The sequence below is a fragment of the Zingiber officinale genome, chromosome 5B (assembly GCF_018446385.1).
Source record: "Zingiber officinale cultivar Zhangliang chromosome 5B, Zo_v1.1, whole genome shotgun sequence".
NCBI classification, from domain to species: Eukaryota; Viridiplantae; Streptophyta; class Magnoliopsida; order Zingiberales; family Zingiberaceae; genus Zingiber; species Zingiber officinale.
In genome coordinates this window covers 122,588,112-122,595,488 of record NC_055995.1, presented here as the reverse complement: position 1 = coordinate 122,595,488, position 7,377 = coordinate 122,588,112, and positions in this window count along the sequence as shown.

Here is a 7,377-nt window from a genome sequence, read left to right as displayed (position 1 = left end):
TGTATACCTTTGTATCTCTAGTTCTTTACTATACTCATGCACTATCTGTCTATTACCCGCTGAATCTTTATACTCACCACCTCGTAAACTAGTTATTTCGCCAGGTAGCACGTAAAGGATTTATGGAGTTGCCTGGAGGTCCTATCCACCAGTGCCACGTCACATTCAAGGACAACCTTATGATTTTGGTATTCCTTACGCTATTTGTATTTGGTTTTGTACTGGTTCTTGTACTTGTTTTTTTTGTTATTTGGAGTATCGTTTGTGGTATCTTGTATTTGGTTTGTTAATATTGTGCCAAGCCGAGCCGGCTCGCAGTTAGTTGTTTTGTTGTTTTATGTTCCTTATTTTGTGATTTCCGCTGTGTTATGTTTCAGCCGTGTGGGCTGCTATTAAAACTGCATGGTTGTGTTATTTATCCAGTCGTGTCGGCTGTTGTATACTGCTGATGAGTATGTTTGTGGTTATATATACTTATATTTCATATTGTTACCGGTACAGGGGAGATGCTATCGAAATTTTGTCGGTAGACACTCGTCTGGGGGCGTGACACCTAGAACCCTTCCAAGCGCCCCGACCATGGTTATAAATACTGCCTTAGTCCCAGAAGCTTAGACAGAACACTTGTAAATAATTTCCTTAATCTAGCTTTGCATTTTGAGTGTTTTAACTGCTGTAAGAGACTTCTCCGCCTAAAGGAGACTTTGATAGTGAGCTTCAACTTCCTTGGATTAACAACCTCCTCGATTGTAACCAAGTAAACCTTGTTGTGCCTCTTCTTTCTAGTTTCTTATTTAAGTTATGTCAGTGTTAGTTTAATTAAGTTATAACATTAGAGGAAAGTTCGTGCTATTTTTGCAGGGCTATTCAGTTATGATGACGTGCCCCCATTATACATACAAGTCATAAACGAAAAAATGGGTATATCTGGGGCACAGAAAAGATTCCTTAAAAGATTATTGCATGAAGTATAGAAGATGACTTCATCTCCTAACAAACCCTAACGAATCGGGACCACTTCACGACTACGGAGGTCACGTGAGGTAGTATAAAAAGGGGATCCTCTACATTGACAAGGTACGCAAGTTCTAGCATCTAAACTCTGTTTCACTGCAGTTATTATTCTTCTTCTTCTTCCTTTCTTCCACCTTTGAGAGAGAGATTGACTTAAAGGTCAGAGGGCCTAACCAGGGATCTCCACCCCGGTCTTAGGTCACTAACGCTTCATTGGTTTATTTCGCTATGCGTAGGGTTGTGGAGGGCTTCTCCCAGATCTACAGGACGTTCTCTTCATCAAAGATTGTCATTCACCTGAGCTAGCGCACATCTTCGCAGATTTCAGGTAGGATCATGTGTAGTAACATATCCTCCCCCATTCAGACCAGCTATGCGATTTCCCTCAGTGTCCTACTACTCCATATTGAGCGTCGAGTGTCTTGCGTATCATTCCAAGCTAGATTGGAGGTCTGCTCAGACCTGTCTCCGGTCGGTCGGGGCCTGACTACCCGATTATCCCTTGTAATTGTCCTCCGTTTGGTCCTTTGACACCCAAGCATTGACCAATCCTCCACCCTGACAGTTGACCCTGTGCCAGGTGGGCCTCCCTCCATCGCCGCATCATGATATAATCCAAATTAGTACAGTTGCCTCTTTGAATAATTTTTTTGTTGCAAACTACTCTGAATTGATGCAACACCAATTCAGTCTTAATATTTTAATTTTTCTCCCACACTGCTAATCCAAGACCCAGTCTTGGGACCGCATTTTCTTTTTCTCTTTATGTGCAAGATTCATGGCCCAAAACGAGAGATACAGCACCGTCCGTCCTCCCCTCTTTAACGGTGATGACTTCCTGTATTGGAAGAAGCAGATGGAGGTATACATGAAGACCGACTTCGACCAATGGTTCAGCATCACCAAAGGATACAAGGCTCCCATCGACAATGTCGGAATTCCAATAGACCCAGAAAATTGAAACCCGGAAATGAAGAAGAAGCCCAGATCGACTTCAAGGCTCTCAACATAATCCAGTGCGGATTAACAAAGGAGGAGCTAAACCGCATCGACCCACACGAAAATGCGAAGGAGTTGTGGGACAAACTTATCTAACTTCATGAGGGAACCAATGACACAAAGGTAGCAAAAAGGGACCTTTATTTAAATAAATTATTTAATATAAAAATGCAGGAAGGAGAATCTGTGAGTCAACTACATGCAAAGATAAAGGGCATCCTCAACGGGCTTCATACAATTGGTCATCAAATGAAGAATCGAGACTTGATAAGGTATGCTCTAAACGCGTTTCTTCGAAATGCATTATGGGAATCTATCGTGGATGCTTATAAAATTTCTAGAAACTTATCTAAATTAAAACTCGATGAATTATTTTGTGAACTTGATCTTCATGAACAGACTAACTCAAAATAGGTTGAGAAAGGTATTGCTAGTTTTGTAGGTCCCTCAAAAGAAGCTAAACAGAAGAACAAACCAGAGTCAGAATCTGAATCTGACTCAGAAGACAAAGAAGAACAACTTGTGAGCATGGTCAAAAAAATGTTCACAAGAAGAAAGAACAGCTTCTCGAAGAAGGATCTACAAAAGGTAATCAAGTCAAATGACACGAAGGTGAAGATCACATGCTACGGGTGTAACAAGAAAGGATACTACAAGCACGAGTGTCCAAAGGTGAAAGACGACAAATCCAAAATAACCAAAAAGAAAAAGGCACTCAAGGCGACGTGGGACGAATCATCTTCAGAAGAATCAGATGCCGAAGATCAAAAACATCACAACTACCTCGCACTGATCGCAACAGGACCAGAATCAGAAAGCGAGTTGGAACAAGATGATGAGTCCGAAGATGAATCAAGCCACGAGTCCGGACTCATTTCTAAAGGTTCGGACGAGGTATCTTCTATCCTAACCTCAAAATTCTTTAGAATTATTGCATGTTTAAATAAAAAATTAATTAAATATGGAAAATAAAATGAAACATTCCTTGAGAAAAATCAACACTTCAAGGAATAGATTGAAAGTACAAATCCAAATCAAGTTATAAAACTTGATGAGGAAAACACAATATTAAAGAATAAAATTAACAAACTTAAAGGATTGTTAGACACTTTTACCACTAGATCTAAAAACTTAGATTTAATTCTTAAAACTCAAAAAGCTGTATACAATAAATCTGGGCTTGGATACAAATCCATTTCAACAAATGAAACATTTATATCAATTATAAGCCAAAATAAGAAACAAACTAAAGCTGGGGTTCCGAAAGCGTGCCTTACCACGTAAGTAGGGCTCAATAAATTCTATGTACCCAAAACTGAAATTCATTATCTAAAATTAACTAAACCTATTAACTCAATACTAAAGAATCAAATAAAATAAAATCAATAAAATAATAAATAAAGTCAAACAATTCAAACTCAAATAAATCAAATAATTACCATCAAGTTTATTATAACTATAAAAATAAACGACATAAACCGAAAACATAAAAACTTAATAATTCAGGGGGAGGTTCCAAATTAGTTGGCACCTCCAAAATATTAGTTTACCCGGCTAGGTAAGTAGAATTAGATCAAATATAGACAAAAGTTTAACTTGAAAATAACACTGGAGAAGTTTTGGATGATAGTAAGTTAGGGAAGCTCTGTCTATACATGTTTAGGAATATATGACTTCGACCTAGTGCATTTGGCTTAGTGGAACTAACTGAAGCTACCCTCTTCCAATCCTAGATAGTTAGACCAAAGTTTTGTTATTAAGTTCAGTGGATAAGACTATTTGAAAAACCTCGAAGGTATGTTTACTCTAATGATATTCAGGTGACTCACCATAGCCCAGAAGTTTATCCGAAAAATGTCTATTTGTTGAACCCAAAGGTAAACTTGAATCTAACACAAAGTTAAACCAAACCCTGAAATTTAATTTGACTCATCTCACAAAACCATAAGATCCCTCTTGTTTGAAAATTTAGACTGGTGAGATGAATAAGGATAATTTTAAAGTAAATTAAATCTAAATAATTAAATTGAAATTAAATAATTAATTCATTAAAATTTTATACAAATAAGTTTAAAGATATTGTTTGTGTCTGAAAAATCTTAGATTAAGGGAAAGGATATTTATTCAGATAATTTTTAAAATTCTAGGAAAATTTATTTACTTATATTTTCTAAAAATTTCCTATTTCATTAGTTTTCCAAAATTTATTTTGGCCTTAGCCTAGATTAATCCCCTAGAAAGCATGATCATATAGATCTAGGAATTGAGCATCTCACAAACACAGTAGATTACATTGATTATGTATCTATAAACATAGAATGATGTGAGATGCGTAGGCATTTTGCTTGGATTTCAGATGCTTATATTAGTGCATCAACATAAGTCTGGGTGAAAAATATAATATAATATTAATCAAATCAAGTAATTTTTTTTTAGTAAATATCTAATTGGACATAAATATTTGATTTGACTAACTAGGTAAACACTGCTTTCCTTTGATAGTTAGTTAGTAATCAAGGGTAGACAGATAAGGACCAATAATAGATGAATATTTTCAACTAAGCTTTTATTACTACTACTCTTCTTAAATTTTTATCTCAATTAATCTTCTAACCTATGTTAACTTAATCTTTGACTTAATTACTAACTTAAATTAATTTTCAATTAATTAATTAATTAATTAATGAAATCAACTCAAAATAAGCTTTAAACTTGAATTAATTAATCCTCAAGTTAATCAATTTAATTAACCATTAATTAAATTCATACTTTTTCATAAATCAATCTTCTTAAGTTAATTAATCATCAAAATTAATTCTAATCTATGTTAATTAACTTAAACTTAATTTCACAACTTGAAATTAACTTATAACTTACCCAACTTATTTAATTTAATCAATTCTATAAATCTACTTAATTCTTAACCCAAATTAAAGAATTGACCTAACCAAATTATCTCTTAACTTATTTAACAAATTAATTAATCTATTAAAACTCTCAATTAAAATCCTTAACCTTAACAACTAAATTAACCATTTTAACTTAATCATTTTTTTCTCCAATTCAACTAAATACCACAACTATTTAACATAAGACAATTACTTAATCATCTTCTTTACTTAATTTTCCAATTTCACCTAATAAAAATTAATTAAACAATTTAACTTGAATCAATTTATCACTTAAATTAATCTTTAACTTAATCAATTTTAACTTAAATAGATCCTTAAACTTAACCCCTAACTAATTAATTTAAAATAATAATAATAATAAATAAATAAGTAAATAAACCACGAACGGGAGCCCAAACCCAGGGGTGCCCGCCCCTGGTATCGTGATCTGGGTGCCCGGACACTGCGCCCCATTCCAGGCGCTCGGACTAGGTCCGGGCGCTTGAAAAGCCCTATAAAAGGAAGGGGGGGGGGGGGGGGGGGGGGGGGGGCCCCCAACCTTTTCTCTTTTGTAAAAAGTCCCTCATCAGGTTTTACGAGCAAAAGCAAGAAAAGGAAAAATATTTTTTTTCTAAAACTTTCTTACTTCGGTTATCAAGTCGTGTATTGCGGATCAACCGAGATCGTTAGTTCTTTTATAAATATTCCCGATGCCTTGGTAATTTTTTTAACCTTAAACTTTAATCTTTTTTTCTTAAAATTTCATTTTTAGGTTGTTATTTGTTAATTAGGAAATGATCCCATTCTGGTGCTGGCCCCTCGACCGCTAGTACAGACCCTAGGCTCCCCATTGATGAACTTAGGGTTAGATTTTCCTCTACCATATATGTTCCTATACCTTCCAGACTTTTAGATAGATAATTTTTCATGCGATCATGCATTCCTACCGTAGAAATTATTAATTATTACAGCTTGCAATGATTAGTTTATTGCTCTAGTTCAGTTAACATAGGTCTGTGTGCTGAGCTGTATAACAACCTAGTTAGAGTCAATAATTTTACCTATACTACTAGGGTCGTTGGTACATATATGACCTTATCTCCCACTATTATTCGCGACTTTTTGGGGTTGCGTCCATCCACATGTCCCTTCTAGTGCTACCCTCCTCGAGATCCACCATTTGGTGATCCCTACTCACATATCACACTTGATACGATCTATTCATATTTTTTGGGGGCCAATGTGTACCGATTGTGACCCTATTTAGATCAGTTGCCTTTAGAGTCCAGGACTATGTCCTCTATCGAGTCCTAGTTACATGCATTTTGCCCCTGGCCACTCGCGATGTAGCGATGATGCATCCTTTTCATTCCTTTCTCCTTTATGCATTATGTCATAAATTAGATATAGACATTAGTTTACATATATTTCAGACCATCCTCTATTCGGCTAGTATTACCACTAGTCGACGGGTCCACATGCCATATTGCTATATTTTTATTGCATACATTGCCTCATTGGATGTTGATATCACTGTAGGTAATGTTAGAGACATAAATGAGTTTGACATGGTAGGTCTTAGGAACTTCTCCTTAAGAGGTGTACATATAGATGATGAGGGTGTCCTGTCTTAGAGGAGAGGTGTCCAACACCAGCCCGATCCAGCTGCCTCGCCCTAGCCTGCCTTGAGGCCCAAGATTAGCCTAATCCAACTCCAGGTGAGGAGGCAGAGCTAGATGCGTACATTGTTGATCTCTTTAGGGCACTGCCACCTCTAGTCCCTCGTACTCTAGATGACCAAGTTATCAGATTTGATTATGCCATGACGAGTCTTTGACAGGAGGTCTCCGATCTTCGATGAGACATGTCCAGTTCTCGAGAGGAGAACCAGACTTGTCATACTGAGTTGATGGACTTCTTGCACTCCTGGGGTTCCGACCCATCTTTCTCGTCTTCGTAGTAGTACAGTCCTTGATTGTTTCTTTTTGCTTGTACATATTGGCTTGATGTGACTTTTTTATTTCATTTCAGTTACTAGTATTCTATCTCTCTTTAGCCAGTTTTACTTTAGTGATTTGACTTGCTATTGCTTATTACATAATGATTGATCTCACTATGTTATCAGATTAAGGGGGAGAATTTACTTATATAAGTTAAAAATAATTTCTAAAAATGATCTCTCTATATTTTTTTTCTTTAAAACATCTCTCATGCTTCAAAAATTTTTCTCATTTTTTTTGGAAGTACTTTCAAAATTAGCCTTACATAGTTGAAAGTACTTTGGATTGTTGAAGAAAAATATAATTTGTTATTTAAAAAGAAAAATATAATTTGTTTATTTAAAAATTCTTGACAAACTTATTTTGAAAAACTTTAGTCGAATGTTTTGAAAAATACTTTTAGAATATTTTGAAAAAGTTATTCCACTTTGAAATTTTTTTTTAAAGAAGTTTTTTTCAAACCTTTACTTCAA